The sequence below is a fragment of the Euprymna scolopes genome, chromosome 15 (genome assembly GCF_053919585.1).
Source record: "Euprymna scolopes isolate OS-2025 chromosome 15, ASM5391958v1, whole genome shotgun sequence".
Classification (NCBI taxonomy): domain Eukaryota; kingdom Metazoa; phylum Mollusca; class Cephalopoda; order Sepiida; family Sepiolidae; genus Euprymna; species Euprymna scolopes.
Genome location: NC_136496.1, coordinates 84,268,740 through 84,294,520, shown reverse-complemented (window position 1 = coordinate 84,294,520; position 25,781 = coordinate 84,268,740).

Sequence of the window (25,781 nt, the reverse complement as noted above, 5' to 3'; positions counted from 1 at the left end):
AAATAAAATTTCGGCACAATTAAGAGGAAAAAAATGGCACGAATTAATGTTCCAATCTACTTCAAATTTCAATGCAATTCTATTTGAAAAGATTTTCCTTATTTTTTATTTATTTCTAAAACTTCTATGCACATTTCCTGATGCATACATTTTATAAAAGACGTTTTTATGGCCAGAAATAAATTGATATCCAACAATCAATTGCAAAGCATATAACAAATCTTATTGAATAAACTCTTTTCATGTTTCAAAGAAATCAGTTTTTGTTAATACACACACACACACACACACACACACACACACACACACACACATATATATATATGTATATACATATCAATGAAGTTGTAATCAATGCTGTGTGCATAATACATATATTACAAATGAAATATAAAACATGAAAAATAATTATATGTAAGTATATTTTTTACAGCTAATATATAGCATTTCGTAAAAATAAAACATATTCTGTAATTATATTTTCGTCCATGTTTTAATATTACAAATACCTTCCATGCATATACACACAAACATGCACACACACACACACACACATATTTGTGCAATAGTTTTATTCTGGGAACATTGAATAGATTTAAATTAGCGGTACGCAAATTTTTAAAAATGTATTGACCTATGTATATATTTATTTATCAATTCATATATCCGTTTTATCTTTCTATCTATCTATCTATCTATCTATCTATCCATTTTATCTCTTTCACAAGCTTTCTTATATATATATATGCGTGTGTATATATATACACATATATATAGTATATTTTTTATCATTCAATCATTATTAGTTACATATGTGCGCACATGTTTCATTGGAGTTCTAATTCAGAGAAAACACTTCATGAGACCAAAAAAAAAGTATATTGAAACGATTGTAAAGACCACACTCTTTAACAATCACGCGTATTTAATTGGATTTACATCTAGGAAACCAATCGATATCCCCGATATATATATATATATATATATATATATATATATATATATATATATATATGATTTTGTTTTTGGAAAAAGAAATCCAGCAGAGTGCTCAATTCAAAAGAAAATCGGAAATGTAAGAGCGTATTTATATTTTGTGTACAGAAAGTTGTTAGATGAGGCAAATCATTGGTACCGTCGGTTTCAAGCCCGATAGTAAGGACCGTTTAAGGTATCCTTATCAAGCTTATCAAGGATTATATATATATATATATATATATGTATATATATATATATATATATATATATAAATATATATATATACCTTTCTCTATGCAAAAATAAACGTCGATTCTACCTTAAAAAGTAAGGGCGAAACCCGGTCGGCTAACTTTACCCCTTATATATTTAACATTTTTATTTCACCGCCATTGAATGTTTCCCCTCGTCATTCTGCTTACCATGGACACAAAAACAAATCTTCCCTTTTTTAACAGCTATAATTAAGTTTTGTAGCCCCAAAAATAATTATATATATATATATATATATATATATATAATATATATATAATATGGGGGGAGTCATAAAAAACATAAAAACCTTCACCAATTGAACCAAAAGCCCCCATTTGAACTCAACGTTGACTGGACACTACCAACCCTACTGTTGGAGACAGAATGTGTGGGGCCTCATCACTCTGAAAAACACATTTAGTATCAGCAGATGTAAAAGTAACATTTCAAACTCTCACTTGAAAAAAACGCTTTTTACGAAAACATCTGAAGACAGAAAAACAAAGCTTGAAACGCGTTATAAAAATATTTTAAAATAAAAATATGATAAAAGGCTGAAAAACACACAATTGTAGATGGCTACACTCTTTCAAATATATATTTTGTCTCTCGTTGGAACTACACAATCATCACTTTAAATATATATATATATATATATATATATATATATACATATATACATATATATATATATATATATATATATATATATATATATATATATATATATATATATATATATATGCGTAATTAGATTACCAGAGCCAGGATAGTTTTAGCATTTACTTTAATAGTCAATGTTTTAGCATTTACTTTATTGTCAACCCTAAGCGAGGTTGACACAATTTTATTTTTAAAATAAATACTGATCGAACATTACTAACCTTGTTGGCGAAGATACATGTTTCTGGCACCCACAATATATTGCACAAATATGTCATAGTAATAATAAGAAAAGGTATTGCAATACTCCTAATGGTCGAGTCATTAGTTAAGGCGTTTATTCGGTACACATATGCATAGCTTAATTTATATAAAAATATGCATACCTAAATGCCGACATTTACAAGATTGAATGTGACTACATTACTCGACATATAGTTTAATAACATATATATATTCAAAAAATTATCATTAATTAAGAAGTCGTTTGCTTGGGAAGAAGACTCTCACCAGTTTTACCCGCTGTTTGCTACGCGTAACGAGAAGACCTTTGTTTTGTGTCTATAAAACAAACAAATCGAGCACGGTGGACGACTATATATATATATATATATATATATATATATATATATATATATATATATATATATAAGTGGTAAATTATGTATATATATATATATATATATATATATATATATATATATATATTACTCTACACAGTAACTTCTGAATTTTTTTTTCGTAAAAACTTGTCAAACTGAAATGCATGGAATTCATGTTATCGTGTGTTTTCATATATACACCTGATGTTCAGTTTAGTTTACTAACTAATCGGACTAATCGTTGTTCAAACTCACTGGATAGTGGTTTCTTTATATATATATATATATATATATATATATATATATATATATATATATATGAGTGTGTGCATATATATATATATAAGTATATGTGTGTATATATAAATACATATTCATCCTACATGTGAAGCATGTGTAGTACTTTGCCCTCATGAGCGGACCACCAGGGTGATAACATTGTTTCGATAGCACAAGGTAGTACTGCCATTCCTGGCGTAAGCAAACAGCTTTGACTACCGGATAGAGTATAGAGATAAAAAAATATGGACTAATAAATTATAATCTCTGTTCATACTAAAGACGTTTTTCTTACGAACCACTCCAGCTTGATGCATATTAATCTTTTTTCTTCAGACGATGCGAGAGAAACTTTTAGATGGCGGCCGGGATTTCTATTTTTAAGAGAAAGAAAATGACTGCATGTCCTAGAAATCTACGATAATCAACCTCACTATGAATCACATGCATATCCTATGTTTTCCCATGCAGTTGGCACGCAGTGTCTTGTATGTTTTTTTTTAAATATTTTTTTAAATTATTTTGTACGTGAGCCTTCTACCTGTTTTACTTTCAGGGGATGGTCAATTCTACATGGAAGACATTCCTTTTTTAATTATACCGCGCTACAAAGTTTAAGCGGTTTTACTTTTAGGATGATGTGAACTCGAAATTGTAGAGATAATTTTTGATCCACTGAAATTTTCAGTCATAAATTCCATTCATCATAACACGTTAGAAAAATTTTGCTTGCTCACAGAGCATTCAGATTCTTTGTGAAACTGAGTCCTTTGACTGACACGCGTTGCTGGTTTGTTGTCTCAGCTTGCACCATTTCCAACATCTTTTGTGTCGCGAAAATACTCGAATTATTTTACAGCTTCAGAAATCACGTAGTTTTCAGTTCACCCCTATCTTTATAAAAGAGTAAAAATGAGAGATGAAAATGTAAAATCAACTTATTTTCAGTATCCTCGCATCTCTTGCTTCCCTTATCTTGTCATTTCCTCATCACATTCCATGGTCGATGTTTCTGATACAGGGGCAAGTTTCTCTATTGTACTTTTCCCCTATGAAAGCCGCAATGGATGGTTCTTCCGATTAAAATATTCACAGCAAAACTTTTACAACTAGTAAAAATACTCTTTTCCCCTCTCCGTCTAATATGAAATACAATTTGCAGATTCATAGTTTGTTACAAAAATGCATCATCGCTGTGGAATACTGGACCTTTTTTTACTTCAGACTATAATATGGTTGTCTTGTATCTCCAAATGTCATCAAATCGAATCTATTCCATTGATGTTTTTTTTTTTTTTTTTTCTTACACAGTGGTCACCACTTATCAATGCCCGGAAGCCACTCAGGGATAAGGGTTATTGCAAGTACGTACATTACGTTAGTGTGGAGATTTGATGAAGTGTTTACTTAAGGGGGCGGTTCATTAGGAATTTGTTAGCGTTGGACTTGAACACATCCAAGTTGTAATCAGGTGGGAAGCAGGCAGACGGAACAGAGTTCCGCAGGCGTTCAGTTCTAAGAAAGAAGCTGTGTTCATGTAATCCGCGTTTTGATTTAGGCAGAGATAAAGAGTGGGGGAAATTTTTCACAGTGGATTCGGCTAGATGGGTGTTTTTCGTGAAAGATTAGCGATGGGGCACCAGAGATTGGAGTTCAGACGAGCACCTGCCATGGAAATAACGATAAAACAAAGACATGTTCGCAACGTCTCTTCTGTGGGAGAGAGGTTGCAGGGTAGAGAAAAGGGCATCCCCCACTAAGCCACGAAGTCTATTTTGTAATCTGTCAAGGCAGGATAAGCTGTTTTTAGCAGCTCCTGCCCAGATATGGCAGCAGTATTCCATCCTCGGACGTACTTGGCTTTTATATAGATAGAGAATTGCATCAGTAGTGAGATATCTTCTGGAGCGGTAGAAGGATCCCACCATCTTTCCAGCGACCTTGGCAACAGACTTGATGTACGTGTTCTATTTCAGATCAGGAGTAAAGGTCAAACCCAGAAGCTTGTCAAAACACGGGGCCTCTCCCATACGAGATCCATCCATCCCTATTGATGCCAGATGGGGATCAAAGCGTTGATGATGTACGGATAGAGGTTTGGTTTTAGATGCATTAGAGGTAACCAGCCACGTCTTCCCTCACTGAACCACGCGCTCGAGATCAGAGGAGAGAGAATCAGAGATAACTTTGTCATTTACAGCCTTTGATGTGTTTTATATCATTCAAGCATCTCATAGTATTATTCATAATCTAACCAACAATCTTATAAACCATTAGTCTAGAGTCGTCTTTGAACCCATCATGTGGTGATTCATTAGTATATGAACATCAATTATTTCTTTTGTTTTCTTTTAGTTCAGTCGAAGTTCCCAGAAATTTAGTTGCTCCTATAACACTTGATGTCTAGATTGGATACCTAGTTACTCGAATATTTTATTAAGATTCTCCATTACCTCTCTAACGTTACTTAAAACGTTCATTACATTAATTAACGTCTAATCGACCATTTTACTACGTTATAGTATACATTTTTAGTAGGTTTACTATATTCAAAGCAATAATTCATCTATTCTGTTGGAGTACCCAGCCTCGCACGAGTACTAAAGGCAATATAAATTGAGAAAGTGTACTAATCTTTTAACAAACCAGTGGATATCACCTATACTGAATGATCTTTGGGGGAGGGGCTTGAATTATGATTACTTAAAATATTAATCCAGTGTTAAGAACCCTCACACCCTTACAAACCGTATGTACAGGGAAACACTAGACAGTCCTGGACTTTGTTTAGTAGGCACTCAAAATCCCACTGGTAGGCACTCCAATTTTCGCCCGTATGAATTCGGATTCTCTAGCAGGCATTCGAATGTTAACGTAGGCATTCGAATTTCCACTTGTAGGCGTTCGAATTCTCTCTACTAGGCCTTATAATTCTCACTAGTAAGTATTCACATTCATTCTAGTACTCATTAAAATTATCTCCGGTAGGCATTCAAATTCTCATTACTATTCTCTTCAGTAGGCATTTAACTTCTCTACTAAGCATTTAAATTCTCTCTATTAAGCATTCAAATTCTATCCAGTAGGCATTCGAATATTCTCATATAAGCATTCACATTCTCTTCTACAAACATTCAGATTCTTTCTTGTAGCCATACAAATTATCTACCGATTTAAATGCGTGGGTTTTCATAAAAAATGCTTTTCACAGATATACACAGAATCAATGTAAAAATAGAAGTTGATCACTTAAGTTAAGATGTTGAATATGAAATCGGAGATATTAAATAAACATGTGCTTTTTTTTAATAATTAATGCATTTTAGAGAATTACTAAACGAGTAATATAAAACAAGTTACACCATATTTATTTCGAATTACAAAGATTAAAATAAAAATATAAAGCTGTAACGTAAGAATACCACCCCTCAATAATTCAACATCTTATTGCCATATATCTACAGTATACGCAGTGACGTCTAAAAAGTGTACAAGAGCGTCCAAAACAAAGGGACAAAATATTAAAACTAATATTTATTAGAAATAACAACTGTGAAAAGCTGAAATTTTAACAACTGCTAATCGTTATCATCCATAATAACATATTAAAATTTTGAATCATTTCAAAATAAAAAAAAGAATTATACCAATTATTTATTTTAAAAATATGAACGTCCAAAAGTAAGGGACAAAATTGAGAAAAACAATGTAAACAGTATGCTACATTCAAGTCTTTAGATTTCTTCTTAAGAATAAGTCTTACTTAGTCATATGTAAAGGTTGCATCAGCCGACACCATGGCGAAACGCCAAAAACTTGATTACTCTGTGAGACAAACTATTGTGAAGCAACACAAGGAAAATCACAGAATTAGAGAAAGTTCAGAGAAAATGAAACGTTTCAAGAGTGTTGTAGGGAGGGTTGTTAAATCCAACAATAATGCTGGAAATATAGTTAGTTTTTAAACCCGGCAGACCCCGCAAAACTTCGGCAAGAGAAAATCGAATAATGCAGCGTATGTTATTAAAGGACCGTTTTAAGTTTTGCACAGAAATGAAAAGTGCTATGAATAGTACTTCATGTGTTACTGTGTCAAGACAGAATGTGTCTAGACGACTGCAAGAAATAGGACTGTTTAATTGAACCCTAGGGAAGAAACCACTTGTTAGTTCGAAGAATAAGAAGAGGAGATTAGAGTTTGCAAACAGGTATGTCATTTGGAGAAATGAAAATTGACCAAAAGTATTTTTCAGTGATTAATTGGTTTGGAAATGATTGAAAAAACAATGTAAAGAGACATATTAGTGAAAGATTAAGTGCAAAGTGTACTAAGAAAACTGTCAAGTTTGAGGGGCGGAAGCGGCATGGTATTTGGAATGTATTCTAACCAAGCGTCTTGTCCGGTTACAAACTCGTGTAAATGCGCAGATCTATAAAAACATTGTTCAAGATCATGTTGTGCCAATCATACAGAATTCAGGTTTCGATAGGGCTACCTTTATGCAAGATAATACTCCATGTCACACGGCAAAGGTTATAATGAGTTACCTTAGCGCGCAAGATTTCGAAATTATGGATTGGCCACCGCAAAGTCCTGACTTAAATCCAATAGAAAATCTTTGGAAGACCTTGGGAGTGAAAGATCTGGAAAGAAATCCCACTTACACGAAGGAGTTTTGGGTGAAGCTTCAAGAAGAATGGTCGAAAATTAATATCGAGGATTGTCAAGAACTGATTCGTTCTTGTAATCGCAGATGTGCAGCTGTCAGTGAGAGCAAAGGCTAAGTTACTTCATATTGATTGTACATGTATTTTTATTGTTTTTGGTTGTTTACGTTGTTTTTTTTTAATTTTGTCCTTTACTTTTGGACGCTCTTATTTTGAAAATAAACACATAATTGTTATAATTCTTTTTCTATCCTTTGCAAATGATTTAAATGTTAGTATGTTATTATGGATGATAACGACTACCAGTTCTCAAAATTTCAGCTTTTAACAGTTGTCATTTCTAACAACTATAAGGTTTTAAAATTGTGTCCCTTAGTTTTGGACGCTACTGTATATATGCTTCTCAGAACTGAACTGACTCGATTTTCTTTGTTAAATATATCCAACTGATTTCTTTGTTCTCAGAACCCTACTGTGTCATATTTATTAGTTTGAAAATAAAGTCAGCTTGTTTATTGCCCCCAAACTAATATTTTATTGTAAATTCATTACTTAGAACGATCGCGATTTGTCTTTAGTTCAATTTTTGCATTTTTGTTTATCGTTTATTACTTGAAATATCATCTTAATTTTTACTATTTGTTTCCACAACTTGCTTTTTCTGATATTCTGTCTGTCTATTTATGAAAACTGCATATTAAAACAAGGTAACATACTCGCTAGCTAATCATAGGGCTTCTTAGTCACTTGATTACGTTTTTGTGTAGTCGAATGACGTTAGCACACACGATTACTTTGGATATATACAAGCAAAGTTAGACGCCAAAATGAAAAGAGAGGAGTCATGAGTAAGAATGAGATGGAACAGGCCAGTCCCCAGCTTGTTGGGAATCGTTCAGCTGTGGAAGCTATCGAGTGCAAGGAAATGTAGGGTAAGGATCTGCGTGCAACTCAAAAATTGGGGAACGTAAAGTAAATGTTGCATAAAAATATAACCAGAGTGTCGATTGTCATTCCTTAAGATGAATCTTCCCAGCAGCTTTTATAGACTCATTAATCAAGATCAATCAATGAATTAGGTATGTTCTCCGTCTTTCAGACTTGAATAATCCGCAAGAAAGATGTTTATTTACTCTCTAAGGACTTCTGCAAATTGTATTTATTGTGTTGCATTTGTCAAATTATATGTATATGTTATACAAGCTAGAGGTCACCACACATATGAACAGAAAAATATAGACACACATAAACACGTCCGTTATATATAAACCCCATAATAAATTACGTCCGCTATTTAACAATTTCATCTCGTTTATATAACAGTAAATTCAAATTAACAATTATCTATTGGGAAAGATGCACCAAAGTTTTTGGTAAGACATGCGTCTTGGAGTATATTGTATGATCTGGCATGTGGCAGCCTTTGCAGCGACTTAGACCAGACTCTACACTAAAAAGAGTAGTTGGTTCTGCGCAAAGCCTTCGCCACATTAGTGTGGATTTTCGAACAACTTAGTTGTAATGACGAACCTCATATATAGAAATCGACAAGAGAATTATCAATACATGTATCCCATCATGCGTTCGGGAACACACACAATGGAGCACAGTGAATTAAATAAACGTTTCATTTTATAATTCCAGTCACAAGTTTCGAGTTTATATCTAACGAAACGCAATGTGAATAAGTCAACAAATGGGAATAGTAGTGTGACTATAAACTAGCGGGGCCTGTGAAAATTCCATAGCGGACAGTTTAATATGTAATATATTGATATTGGCATTCTGTAGATATTCAGGGTAAGCGGAGACACCCTGATATTATTGTAGCCTGTTTGTTAAAACTGCAAAAGTATTTATATGATTTAACAGGGACACCTGGCGTAGCCCGGTCGGAAAATATGGTTAAATATGATATTTTAATTTTATGCAGATTTCGTACATATTTTTATAGAGCCATTTTTCTATCGATCCTGTATGGTATAAAATTGTGAGTTCAAAAATAAAAAAAATATATATATATCCAAATGAATTGAGTGTATCAGCTTGCATCGAAACCGAAAGCAAAACTAATGAAGAATATATATATATATATGTGTGTGTGTGTGTGTGTGTGTGTGTGTGTGTGTGTGTGTGTGCCCCTGCACTGACGATTTCCGAAAGGATGGACGACTAGTGTCTGTAGGTATTTTATAATTGATATAGTAAATAACTATGTCAGCCGCTTAAAGGAACGCGTTTCTCACCGTTGAGCATTTTCAGTTGAAATAAAAAGTCGGTCTATTAAGCTCGCATGCATAGATCATCGTATAATGATAAGATAACTCTGAAAGACGTTAAAAAACATTAAAATTGTTTAAATTTCAACAGCATTTCTCACGGTTACTGGTAGCCAAATTGATTTTGTCCTTGCTTATGAAACCAGAGATGGCTTATGCTGCCAGGTTTGTGTGTATCCACTGGTGTTACTCGTGATATTCCGGAAAGGATGAAACACAAGTAGCTGTAGTTATTTAATAATTATTATAGTAAATAAGTATATGCATATATATGAATATATATATATTATATATATTCATATATATATATATATATATATTATATATATATTGACTCAAGTTATATATATATATATATATATATATATATATATATATATATATATTATTCAATTTTCACCCTAAATAAGGCACAGTGCCACTTTGAAGTTCGTGGCTTCTATCGAGGAACTTAAGTCGCAGGGGTATTACGGGGGATGAGTTGCATGATGTATGTTCACATTACACTTGAACTTCTGCATGTCAGTATAATTGGAGAAAGCAGAATCCCGGAAGGGAGTTCCAAAGTCTTGCAGTTCTGGGGAAGAAACTGTTGGAGCAGAAGGCTTTCTTATACCTAGGGAGGTCTACTGTGAAGAGGTAGCATTTAGCTGCTTGTCAGATTTGTCGGGGGTATTCACGTCGAGGGAGTACACGTACTTGTAGTTCTTCAGAGCATTCACCATTAAAAAACTTGTAGGACAGGCAAAGGGATTCAACATTTCGTAGATGGGACAGAGTCTGAATCCTAGATGGCAGTTCAGGACCTATCAGGTTAACGACTCTCTTTTGGACCTTGTCCAGGAGTGATAGACAAGTAGCAGATGCATCAGCCCAAATGTGACAACAATACTCCATACATGGGCGAATGGGGGCTTTATAGAGGTACAGGATACTTTCAGGCGTAAGTAGCCTTCTAGCACTGTATAGACAGCCCACCGTCTTCGCAGCAGCCTTGGCAATTCTTTCAATGTATCTATTCCAGTTCACGTTTCCTGTAAACGTTAGGCCGAGGAGTTTAAAGGAAGTATATATATATATATATATATATATATATATATATATATATATATATATATATATATATTACTTGAGTTCCTTCAGCTCTAATCGGAACCAAAACTTATGAAAAATTCTGAATAAAATTACTTAGAAAAAAAAATAGTTGCCTTGAGTACCATCAACTATAATCCAAACCGAAACAAAACATATGAAATTTTTTTGCTAAGATTTTCCTTACAAGTCATAAGAATTAACTGACAGTCATTTGGAAGAATATAGATGTACGCCTAACACACACAATAACACAGCCTCTATCGTATTATTATATAGATAGATAATGCATAAAATACGTGTTGCGATGATGCTTGAACTCTACATCAATTGGCATCATATCAAGAAACGATAGTAGATTACTTGAACTATCTTTCTGTACAAGACGACAATTTCCTCTCCGGTAGTCTTTAATTATAAAAGTTGTGATAAGTTAAGTAGCTATCAAAACAAATATGTCGTTATTTTCGACAGCATGGACCCACTGTTGAATATGTTCGAGTTAGATTTACTGTTAATTTTCTTACACTGACCGGGGACTTTCATTATATGAAATACTGCAAGGAAATACTGAATGTCATGAATAGAAATTGCAGCCTTCCCAAGCGATGGAGATTTCGGTTGGGAGCTTAAACAAAATGTCTGTCTCGAAATTGAATAGTTAACCCGGCGTAAGCGACGTACGATTTGGCAGCCGCTCCCCAGGCAATTCTAATAGTTGACCCGTCGTTAGAGGTTAGAAAAGCAATAAGTGTGGCAAACCTTACAGCCTTATATGAATATTTTTTTTTAATTTATTTTCCTCTTTTCGAAAAGAAAGTTATTTTTCATTTTGTAGTTTTCTTTTTTATATTTACTTTATATCCATTTTCATTCCATGATGGACGTGTTTTTGCAAATGGAAGATAAAAAACTAAAAATATATATATATAAAAAAAGTGGCATATAAAAACAACCAGAAATTCACACAAAACACTATAATTAAAAACGATTACGCTGTCCTTTGGATAATCGATTTTGGTTTTAAATAAGATATAAAATGTTCACTTGGTTCATAAAGTTACTACAATGTATTTGACGAATTCATACGTGTACATATACTGATCTATGTGCTTAAGTTAACAGTATTTTGTAAATGACATCAGTTTCTCTTTATATATAGGTTTCATTAACAAGAAAAATACATTTGCTTTTATAATAAAAAAATACACAGTTCAACCAATACATTGCATACCCCCGCTTGACAACGTAAGAATAAGCAAACGTACTATCTGAACCGTGTTATATAAAGTATTCACAAAGTTATATCATATAAATGATAATGACTCAAAATCTACTTAGTTAATCAAACTGCTGTATTACATTGTGAGAACTGCGTCAACAAGAGGCGGACTTGCTAAAGTTAAAAATCTCGGGCATATAAGATATGGTAATTTATTGGCTACAACGGTATCTAATCTATGATGTGGTGAACAGAACTGATCGCCAAAAATATCATTTTTATCGTAAAGAGTTGGCATATACATACGTGTAGTTAAATGGTATCGTAAATAGACGGTTACACTTGATGCTAATTAGACTAAGCTCCTTAATTTAAACAACTACAAAACCTTTCTCACACACTCACTGCCGTGTAAAATAATTCCCTTCCTAAGATCCCATCTTTAAAATTCCTTAATCTAACATTCACAGGCTACACGAATTGGAACACATACACGGAGGACATTAACACGGCTGCTGAAAATAAAGTGAGCTTTCTCTTCAGTGCTAGAAATAACTCCTTGTTAGACAGGATTCCATATTATAGTTTCTTACATTGCAAGGGGATAATACGCCTCGCTTGGGCTGGAAAAGAATAAAACATCCATTTGCAAGTAAGACGACGATGAATAATTCGTCAAAGTTCCCTGCCGAAATTTTCAAGCAATGTATATTTTACTACCGAGCTGTGCACAAACAAACATAGTGACAAACTAAAAAAAAAAAAAATTGAAAAATAAACTCCTTCGCGATGGTGATTGTTTTTTGTTTTTGTTTTTTTTTAATATTAAAGATTTTATTTTTAAGTAGCAAAATCTAATTACGAAATACGAAAACATAAAATATTTAGACGAAAGAATAATGAGACGACCTCAATAGTGTGTGCCGTGTATATCAACTAGATCATACGTATTGACATCCTCATTACCTTCTTATTAATCTTTCAGTTTTAAATTTAAGAAGGGACACATTGTCCACATGGCAAACAGCTCAGATTTTATAAATGCAGTAGCAGCCAGGTGAATTCCTCGTAACTTTACACAAAATATCATTATAAAAATACATTAGTTAATATAAACATCTTATCTTGTTTCACGTACATTCATGTTTCGTCCTGCTTAATCGAATAATGAATATTAATCATCGAAAAATGGATAAGGTAAGGTAGATTGACGCCATTTTAAATGTTATTAAATGTAATTAGTATTAATTAAATACATAAACTGAAGTTAACTGCAACCCATGAATAAATACGGCATAAACACGCTGACGTAACCGTTCCCGCTAAATCTCCATGTTATATATATATATATATATATATATATATATAAACAAATATATATATATACACTCACACACACACATATATATATATAAATATATATATAGATAAATATATATATATATATGTATATCAGAACCCTACGCCAATAAATAGCTTATAAATCAACTAGTAAATAGTTTGGCGATTGTTGTAATAGTACACACAAGAATAACCTGGTGGCAAATAGAAACATACACAACTGTAGCTGACGTGATTGAAACGGAACTCATATGTTAGCTCCTTAGACAAAACACCCTAAAATTGCAGGGTGGCAATATGACGACAAACGGGACAGCGCGTATTTAAATGAAAGAAACGGCATACGCCTAGGTAATCTCCCGCTGGGAGCGATACAGATGAGACCCGTCCGACAATATTCAACGCGAATATTTCCCAGAGATTTTGCCGGCTATATGTCTTAATTTCTATACTTAAGTCTAAGTTAAGAACATTTAGAAAGTAAATAATTTACATGGTCTCTTCCCCAATCAAAATAAAACATTGCAGAAATCAGCAAATGTGTATTATGTGTTTGAAATAGATGAGGCTGTCAGCAATCACGAGCAGATCAGAGCGTATACATGTATAAGCCAGGATCGATAGAATTAATATCAGCGACCCCGTAAACGCCTTGAAACATTATTCTATTGATTTCTTTTCATTGCTCACAAACTAGAGCGCACATGCACATAACCAGGTGTTTATTTAAAGGATCATATACAGACTGTTGACATTAAAATGTTGCAACCGAAGTTAAGCAATGTTGAATTTGGTCACCAATACATGAGTGACCAGTTGGCAATACAAGGAACGCTATCTGATTTTCTCATTGCTAATCGAATTAGGCAATGCACACTCAGTATAGATCTAGTTGAGGTTTTCGCAACTTTCACTGCACAATTAACGCGCAGCCATCATTACAGAATATGCCCATTTCCTCTCGAAACTGAACTGATCATAATAGATAAAGGATGTCAATGATATCATTAACTGTGTCATATGCAGCTCAGTTTACGCAAAACAAGTGCAGTTTTGTAGATGTGTACCATATATTGAATTCATGCGAAAAGGTATGTGTGTGTATTTACATGCTAACATTCTCGAAAGGTTTGTACTGTAAGTTGACGCTGTTATATTTTCGACGTGTGTATGTATAGTAAGGTTACACTGCTGATATATGAATGTGCTAGTTTCTGTGCGTTTATGTCTTGTAGGCATAGATGTGCATTGTTATACTTGCGTATATTTGTTTCCTCTGGTGTGAAAATTGATAGTATAATAAAACGTGGAGAAGGCAAATATGATTGATAGTGCTTAAGGAAAAAAAGTGGAATACTTCTTAAAACTACACCGCATCACGAAGTGATAAATTGAAAACAACTGACTGTATAAGCGATTGGATAATAACTTCGTTCGATATGTTAAAAAAAAAAAATTCGATATGTTAACTGAACATCTGATTTCCGTGTCATTCAGTGATTTGTTTTTGTATTGATGGGAGATGACGGGGACTGACGGCTTAAGTATTGACAGTTTGAATACGTTTCGTTCCACAAAAATCACTTTCACTAAGGATGCTGGCAACCTTCACTTGATCCCCCCCCCGTAAATACTCTGATCAATAACAATCCGTGCCTAAACCTGAACGTAGATTCCACGCCTGTGGAACTGTCTTCCGTTTTCCTGCTTTCGAGCTGACTACAATATGGTTGTCTTCAAGTCGAACGTAAACAAGTTCTTGATGAGCCGCTCCATTTAAGTTAAGAAATTTACTGAATTTCGATTACTATCGATTACTATATTGTCCAATTGTACACTCTTTAACCTTTATCCCCGAGTTGTTTCTTGGCCTTGATAAGTGGTGATGCCTCTGTAACAAAAATATGATAAAAAAATAAGTAAAAAACAATGTTAGCAATAGAATCTTCGGACTCATATAATACGATGATGATTATGATGAATATTTTGAGCTTGTCATCCGACAATATTCACTATAGTCACGAAATATGAATTGATTATATTGACTGTTTATATAATGCATATTTATAAAGCTCTGTCTTGCATTGAACACTTCAAATAATAAGAGTTGTGTTATTTAATTTTACTAATACGGTCGGACATATTTAGTCTATCTATTTACTTTTCTATCTATCTATCTTTCTCTCTCTCTCTCTCTCTTTCTCTCTATCTCTCTCTCTATATATGTAGGAACATATAGGAACTATATATATATATATATATATATATATATATATATATATATATATATATATATATATATATATATATATATATAAATGTAATTTTGGTTCATTAAAAGCGAATAAAACCATATTTCTACGTTACCAATTTAATTGAAATAAATTTTGAGAAATTCTATTTTTAAAGTCAAGGAATGTTTTTTATGTTATTAAAATAATTTAACATTGCGAATTATAAAAATATTAAATTAAATAAAAAATATTTTTCGTAACTGCGAGATTATCGCCATTTTATTTCCGGTAGAAATTAGCCTTTCACTTATTGAGATAAGTATTATTTGTATTAATTTTTATGATACTCATGCAGAGAGTGATCCGTGCTGAAATAATGTTATTATTTAAAAAGTCATTCTTAACATGGGGAGGATGTTTTGTACCTATTCTGTACTTTAACCTTACAATTGAATAAAAAAAACACATCGTAAAACGTCAATTAAACGTGGAAATATGATTTAAAAAATAGCGCGGATCGCTCTCTGCATTAGCACCATTTTTATTTATTGCGGACTATTATTCTCATCTTTATTAGTTGTTTCACGACTTTTCGGCCAACTATTCCTCTGGCCTTCCTGAAAAGAAGTAAGTCATTTTATAAATATTCAGTAACTTTTTCCTTTTATTATTCTTAAAGAGTAAAACTTTTCTTATTCATGAAAAGAGTTAAGCCTACGTAAATAAATAAATGTTTGTACACGTGACAAATTATCAATAAATGGTTTAGTTACTTTTAAAAAAAATATTCATGAAAAGAGTTAATGTAAATAATGTTTGTAAAAGTGCGAAAGGCGACGTTGTACAACCATCACTCCCATGCTTAATTTCTATAATCATTATTTCGACATTTGAAAGTGGTGCTTACTTTTTAGTTACAACGTTCTGATAAATCAGTCACCCATTTTGTAAGCAATAAAAACGCGGTATATCAAAACCATAGAAAGTAAAAATAATATTTGCCTCTACCGCATTTGTAAATCAGAAATATATTTGTTTCTCAAAGAAAAAAATAGATTGAACATGACTTTTTTATTGTTTTTATGAAAATAAAGTTTCGAGTTTAAAAAACTTTTTTTTTAACTTATTTAGTTTAAAGTCAGTTTGTGGGTGGGTTTTTTTATTGTTTTTGTGAAAGGTGAGTTTTTTGTGTTATTTTTTTCAAATGTTTTATTTTTTTTTTTTTAAAGTATTATAAATTTCACTAACATGCTGGAGAAATGTTTAATAATTTGGTATTTTTTTAGATTTGGTCCACCTCCACAATTTTCCTTTCAATGACGACATTTATAGGTTTCCGAGTATGCTGAACACGCAAATAGCTTTGAAATTTTGCGGAAATAAATAGTTGTATTATGCACTCTTTTTACGTGCACACGCGCCATAAACAAATAAACGGACGTAAAAAAGACGGCCGCCAAAGATTACAATGCATAATACAACTTTTTATATCTTGATAAATACTTATTTCTGACTATTTTCAATGCGATTTTCGTATTCAGCATAGTCGAAAACCATTTCAAGTTGTCATTTGAAAGAAAATTGAGGAGGTGGACCCAATCTAAAAATTTACCAATAATTTTTCATCACGTACGCCTCCCGATACATTGCTTCGTAAACATGCGACCATTTTATATCTCCCGAAGGCACTTCCGTATTTAGAAAAAAAAATGAGTGACCGATTTACCAGAACGTAGTAAATAAAAAGTGAGTACCCCTTTCAAATGTTGAAATGATTTTTTTTTTTAATTTTTTTCATAATCTGGTTAGTGTTCAATCAATAATAATTCAGTGAAAAAATTTCAAAAAAACCTATCAGTATAGAAACTCCACCACGTAATTAAATAAATAAAAAATGTTACGTGCGCATGCGTTAGCCTTGACTAGGGGGTACTAAGGGAACGACCATTCAATAATTCTGCGGGTCGCCATGGAACTCAACGCACAAGGAGTACCAAAATAGTGTTCATGATCTGAAGAATTTTTTTTTGTAAAAGTGGGTGATGTAAATTTAACTTAAAATGAGCACCCACTTTCTGGCCACCTGAGGGAGGGGCATTTATTTTCGTGTTTATTGGCTTAAAGGTTTTTTGACAAGGCAGTTTGGTACACGAGTACATATTTAACAGTTTTCGTTTATGCTCACGCATAGCATAAACAAAGGCTACGTCTGTGAAATGGAAAATAGTCCCAGAGTTCAGGGGTTAATACCATGCAAAAGAAATCAAACAAAAAACTTTTTAGCCAAGAAACACACAGAAAAAAGAAAAAAAAATAGCATCCATTTTTTTCTATCGAATTCATTTGCTGTTTTTATTGAAAACTATTTTCCCCCGGATTTTTGATATAATTTTCCATTAAGGGCCGTGCGTCTCACGTTCGTGAATAACAAACTTTTTTTTTGTAGATTTTGATGTGCTAAAAACGAATCTGCAAACCGTTTCCGTCGCAAAAAAATAGTTTTTATGATATGAAGAAATTACTTTTTCGAAAAAGTGGCGATCACTTTTCCATGTAAATTTAACTTAAAATGAGCACCCACTTTCTAGCCACCTGAGAGAGGGGGGATTTTTCCCATGTTTATTGGCTAAACAGCTTTCGTTTATGCTCACGCATAGCGTAAACGAAGGCTACGGCTGTTAAATGGAAAATAGTCCCAGAGTTCAGGGGTTATTACCATGCAAAAGAAATCAAACAAAAAACTTTTTAGCCAAGAAACATAGAAAAATGCATTTCTCTCAGGTGGCCAGAAAGTGGGTGCTCATTCTAAGTTAAGTTTGCATTGAAAAGTAATCACACACTTTTCGAAAAAGTAATTTCATGAATATTATGAAAACTTTCTTTTTGCGACGGAAACGGATTGCAGATTCGTTCTTAGCACACCGAAATCTACAATAAAATATTTCGTTATATATGAACGTGAAACGGGCCTTAAAGTCAAATAATACCGGATTTTTCGGAGCAGATTTGCCGTTAAGTTGTATAAATATCCTCAAACCAGGTAATCACTAAAAGGGACTTTTAAAAGTCGTCACCTGTATCGAGCAAAAGTTTAAAACCACCGATTATATGCCAGCCTACGTCATGGTAACATATATTGAGTGAGTTCCTAACAGTATTTTGTATAGTTTTTTTAGTTTAAACTAATTTTCCCAAAATTTCCCCAAACTTAATGTGTTTGATACAGTCTGCCGCCATTTGTATTTTTCAGATATACGAATAAACATTGAATGTTTTTAAACCGATTATACATTACATGAAAACCTCTAAAATCTTATCCAGTTAGGTAGAACATTTACTTTTCTTGCCTTTGATAACATTTTTTTATATATATTTATTTTTTGACAACTTCTTTGTATCTGTGTTTCGTAATACAAACCCTTTTCATTTAATGTAACGTTTAGTCGGCTCGAAAAACAGTGTTTATCGGGGTATTTGAAAGCTACAAATGGCGGTGGACACTGTTGATTACTTTAAGTTAGAGAAAGTGAGTTAAAACTAAAAAAAAAACTATACCAAATACTGTCAGAAACCCACCGATTATGCCAGTCTATGTCATGGTAACATATATTCGGTGAGTTTCAGACACTGTTTTGTATAGTTTTTAGTTTTCAACTTACTTTCCCAAACTTAACGTATTCAACAGAATTCGCGACCATTTCCGTTTTTTGAGCCGATTAAACATTTTACATTACATAAAAATACTAAACAACTATCCAATTAGGTAAAAACGTAACTTACCTTTGCTTTCATTTATTTGTTTTTGCACAACTTTTTCGAATCTGTGTATAGTAACTCCCCTCCCCCCACCATCAAGCAAATTAATTACTAACTCACATTTTTGTAAAACAACAACAAAAAAAAAACATTTAGCGTTTCAACATTTTTGCTACGTTCGGCTTCATCCACTGATTGTTGGTCAAGTCCAAACCATGAATGATTAACAGAAATTCCCGAGGATCCAGATCAAATTCTGCAAGAGTACAATTTTTTTTCATTTTCGCCTTCTTTTTCATTTTACAGTGGATTGCTGTACTAATATAAGAAACATGCATTTTCTCTTTTTATTAAATTTTTCCATTACACCAAATTGAGCCACTGCAACGCGGTTACAGCTAGTATATATATATATATATATATATATATATATATATATATATATATATATATATATATATATATGTATATATATATATAAATGACAAAAATGTCAATATTCCAAATTTCAAGATGTTATCCACCTTACTGTTTATTTGTTGACACACGCAAATTACTGTTGCTTTCTCTTGACACGTGTTAAACATACTTTTCTTCGTTATTTATAACTCTCGTCTCTCTTTCTAACTCCATCATATTTTCCCGTTCTTTTTTACTTTTACTATTTCATTTTTGATATTTATTTTATATTTTATATTTTATGCTATGCATATTTTTTATCTCTTTTAAAATCAATCTCCTCTCTTCATTTTAATTCCTTGTAATTTCTTTTCTTCTATTCTTAATATTTAATTCCAATTCTAATTATAAATATAATCTAGATTTCTTCCCCCATCCCTGTTTGTTTTGCTTTTCACTCACTCCTCCCTTTCCTCTCTCTATCCAGCATTTGAACCCTTAGTTTTTTTGTTGCCCATACGAAATTTAAAATAATCTGTTCCTTCTAATTTATTTTGGCTTAGATCGTCTGACGAGATCGGTAGGATAATTTATTGCTCTGTCTATCCAAACATTATGTAATGATTAAAGCAAAAATCCCCGAGAATTAAATAAGAAAAAACATATTTAGCTCTACTAACGTATTGAGAATTTTTCCTGTGGATTTTACCAAATGTACCCTAATATATATATATATATATATATATATATGTGTGTGTGTGTGTGTGTGTATATGTGTATATGTGTGCTTATTAATTATATAATAATTATTCTCTCCTTAATATTTCGTGATTATAATCAATTATAATTACTAATAGTGTGACTTTTCCTTTTTTTTCATATAATCAGAATACAGCTTTTCCATAGAAATACACAATATTCAATTGATTATTAATCATTATTTACTCAAAGTAAAAAAAATATATATATTTATTTTTGTAATGGAGAATACATATTCAAAGCGTTTTCATTTTTGTGTGAGATTTACTGCAACTATCAATATGGCGTTTAATATACTAATGCTGAAGACCTGTAAAAGTAGAGATAGCGAGTTACTTGGTTTCTGCAGGCTAATCTTAACAATTCTCTTTCCATATTCCATTTTATATTTTTACCTTGGGGATAGTAATTACGAGCATCTTAGCATAATTCCTTTCAGCTTCTTACGATGCACCTCTGATTGCCGTTTATGCCTCCGACACATTTACACACGCGATAATATGATTACCAACGTTGTTTCTATTTCTGAACCAATCAATTGTAAATATACATACCCAGGAAATTCAAATTATCAAATAAAAAAAATAACGTAATGTATGTATATATATATATATATATATATATATATATATATATATATATATATATATATATATATATATACTTGACATATAATCAAAAATATGCTCTCCAATTGGAAATACGTTGGACGAACAAAATCTAAAGATAGTTTACAAAACATAGTGTATTTTATTTTGTTGGATGGCTGTAACACAGACACACACAGACCCATCTGCGAAAGGTTTTCGAAAAGTAACGATTTCTATTTTATTCCGCCCTAACGGATCAAACGAGAATGCAAAGTGGGAACTTTTCCTTGGAAAATATCAAATGTCAAATGAAACTGTGAACGCACCTGTGCAGCCATCGTTCATCGCTGGCAAAAGTGCACTGAAACCAGTGATCAGAGTACAGGGGTAAATTATCCCCTTAATCTGGCGTTCGAATTTTAGGGTTTCATAAACGTTAAACGCATGTGGATGTATTAAATGAGGGAAAGTTGGAGAAAAGTATGCATCGAGGATCCCACGATCTTTACAACTATAGAAATGGACAAATATAAGTATTGAAACTGTTTCATCAGTATTGACTCAGTAATGAAATAGTTTAAACCATCAGTGAGACCGTTTTTGCGTTTTGGACTTTGGGTGAAATTTACTCTTTGACTTATCAATCTTTATTTAGCCACTTGTCATCTCTCTGGTGTATTTCTGACGTTTCTTGTTATAGAAAAAAACAATCACAGTCATAGATATGAAAGTTCTGGATAAGAGGAAGAAAATCATACATAAATGCGTGATAGGTTTGTTTTTCTTGTCAAATGCCATTAGCATGGAAAAAGACACATCATGCAGAGGTCCTTAATTATGGTCTCACAGAAATAGAGAACAAAGGACAAAGGAAGCCTCAATGTGCGTTTTGTATGAAAGTACTAACTGCCGAGTCTTTCAAACAGAATGAACAGGAGAAACACTAAGACAACGTTCATCCACATCTGCCTTTCAAAAGACTGGGAAAACTTTGAGAATTTGGGAAAAGAGTTAAAAACGGAAACTGAAAAGTAACAAGAGTGCAAGTTTGAAGTAGCATTATTGAGTGTGCGAAACAAGACACCACATAGTATCAGTGAAGATTTCATCAAGCCTGCAGCCGTAAAAATGTCAGGAATAATGTATGGGCAGAAAGTAGATAAAAAACTGAATACAGTAGATTGGACCTTTATTCCTGATCTTAAATGGAACACATACATAAAATCTGTGGCCAAGGTCGCTGGGAAAATGGTGGGATCCTTCTACCGCTCCAAAAGATATCTCACTACTGATGCAATTCTCTATCTATATAAGAGCCAAGTACGTCCAAAGATGGAGTACTGCTGCCACATCTGGGCTGCAGCTGCTAAGAACAGCCTATCCTACCTTGACAGAGTACAAAATAGACTTCGTGGCTTGGTGGGGGATGCCCTTTTCTCTACCCTGCAACCTCTCTCCCACAGAAGAGACGTAGCGAGCCTATCGTTGTTCTATCGTTATTTCCATGGCAAGTGCTCATCTGAGCTCCATTCTTTGCCCCCCCTCGCCAATCTTTTTTTTAAAAAAACACCCGACTAGCTTAAACCACCGTCAATAATTTTCCCCACTCCCTATATGTGCCTAAATCAAAATGTAGATTCCATGAACAAAGCTTCTTTCTTAGAACTGCACACCTGGGGAACTCTGTTCCGCTTGCCTGTTTCTCTCCCGAATTCAACCCGTATGTCTTCTAGTCCAACACAAATAAATTCCTGATGAACCACCCCCCTAAGTAATGACACCTTACAAATTTTCCAATACTATTGCTACATTATCCCTTTGATTACTGTACACACAATAACCCTTATCACCGGGCGGTCATTGAGCCTTGAGAAGTGGTGAACTCTATGTAAAAAAAAAGAAAGAATTTTCACCTTGGCAAAAAATATAAGAGAAAATTGATTTTTCCAGTAAAATAATAAAAAAACAATTTCCATTCAACTTTTGAGACTATGGATATAAGAAGTCATTCATAATTAATTGTATACATTCACTATAAACTCGAAGAAATGTTTCTGCAGTCTCTTCTTGCGTGGAGCACACATGACATTGATGTGTTCAATAAGGTTGATGCATGCTTCAAAAACCAAGTGCTTATTTGATGTTGGAGTATTGTATTGCAGTAACAATTGCTGTAGCTTCTGTCATGTTTGGTCACGTCAATGCTTTGTGACTCTGTTCAGACAAAAGCATCCAGATATAATACATTGTTAGGCATTAGTTGTGAGTAATTTTGTATAATACATTGTTAGGCATTAGTTGTGAGTAATTTTGTATAATACATTGTTAGGCATTAGTTGTGAGTAATTTTGTATAATACATTGTTAGGCATTAGTTGTGAGTAATTTGGCGACATGAAAATTAACTGAACACATTAATGCAAAGATTGAAAATCAGTTTTCTGTTAGCACGGAAAATATTTTCATCATTTTCATCAAAGCGCCAGTATTAGAACCGGAAATAAACTGCGAATAAGTCTGCTGTTTTCCAACGCTGTAAAAACGACAGTCGTAGTAACATAAAGGAGTAAATCACGAGGCACCTGACTAAACTAAAAATAATTTATTTGGCTATTTTCCGGAACTTGATTCACATACTGCCAGCTGGGTTGTAAATCCCTTCAAAAGTGACTGGCTCATTTGCCCGGACAGCCTGAAGGATTGGCAGAAGAACTTATTGAACTTAATTCCAACAATTAAACAAAACTGCAATCTGAGAGCAAGGATGATCTTTCAAGTTTTTGCATGCCAACAACTGCGAATGCTTATAAAACTGCACACATGGAATCAACTAAAATGATGCTGCATTTTATAACAGCCTATTCTTGCGAACAATGTAGTTGTACTCTTTTAAATTTAAAAACAAACTACAAAAACCGGTTGATTACTGAGGACAGTATCCGAAAAGCAGAAACATAAAACTAATCCTTGATATCAAGTTTGTTGTATCCAAGATGAATCAGTGTCATATTTCCAAAGTCTGCGGTAGCTGGTATAAAAGAATTAAATATTTCAATCCGATGTTAACATATTAGTTTTCATTATTCTTATGTCAGAAAGAATAAAAGTATTTTTCTTGTTTGCAATTCTTATACCAGCAAGAATAATATTATTTGTTTTTGTGTGATTCTATGCCAGAAAGAGTAACCCTTTTTCCAATCAGTAGATTAAATAACATTTCCTCTTGTTATTGTATGAATTGTAAATCTACGATGGTCAATAATTTTGCTTCTGTGCGACTTAATGCTAAAAAGACTGTGTTATTTTTTTTTATAAATGTGATTTCTACATTTTTTAGCTTGTGCTATTTCCATGCCAATAAGACAGATTTTCATTTTTTATGATGAATGAAATTAACAATTAAACAATTTTCCAATATATTTCTTTGTTTATTTATTGTCCATAAATTCTATACGTAAATCGGTTTGCCCAGCAGAGTACTTCGTCGTGTGTGTGTGTGGGGGGGGGGTAAATTCACTTTACTACAAATTTTATTGGGTTTATACTCAAAAATGTTACCCGGCTCCTGATGTTGACTAATACTTTATGGGGCACAAACTGTTACTAATTTTAAGGGCACATCACCGATTATCATAGCGTTTTAATTCTTTGAGTAAACAAACTACAGGAATTTATACTTTTGGAACGACCCATATATTATTTGTATTCGTATATATATATATATATATATATATATATATATATATATATATATATATATATATATATATATATATATATATATATATATATATGGGGTATAGGGGGCTCTGGGTAGAGGGAATACCTTTGAATCTCTGGGTGCTGCACCCAATAGGGTGAACAGAGATCACTGGTCCTCACTCATCTCCTTAATCTCTCACTTGCTAGCTCCAAGAGCTATACCCTGGGAACTGGTCTCAGCAGGTCTGCCAAACCTTGTGAGGGGCGGTGTTGGTACAGCATCGCTAAGCAATGTGTCCACTAGACTGAACTAACAGTTAGAGTCAGGGACCAGGAAATAGCTGGTATGGTACCCAGCTGTACAGAAAAGGTGGATCAGGCCCTTTAGTGTTGGCTCACAACTGGTCTAGGAGATGGACCACTCTTACAAGAAAATCCTGCCATCGTTTTATCATCTGACGTGTGGCACATGCGTGCACCTGTACAGACCATGTTAATCCGACGGAAAGAGGGTGCTTTGTTTAGCACAAGCAATGACCACTTAAAACAAATCGAAGTGCCGGTTGTTGAGTGAACCGTTTTCACTCATTTAAGCCCAAGGTTTGGTACATCGATATGTGCTTTTTTTAAAACTAATAATAAATGAATAAAACCCTGTGGCGATGATGGGATTGTGACGGGAACAGGTGAAGAATGTCACTGGTTGTTCCTAGCATGAACATTACACATAGGTGGTGGAAGGTTGATGGCCGTTTTTTCATAACACCCGTAAGTATTTTTGTGACTCGTATCCTTTCATAACAAATAGGATGGCACTGCTTTCCTCTTCATGGGGAAGGGTCTATAAAAGGTGACCTAAAATTGTTTACTTGCTCATGTCCATGTCATCAGGTGCCTGGGCATCCAATATTTGCACTCAAATCAAGAATAGAAACAAAATACATGGAACGAATATGCTCATTG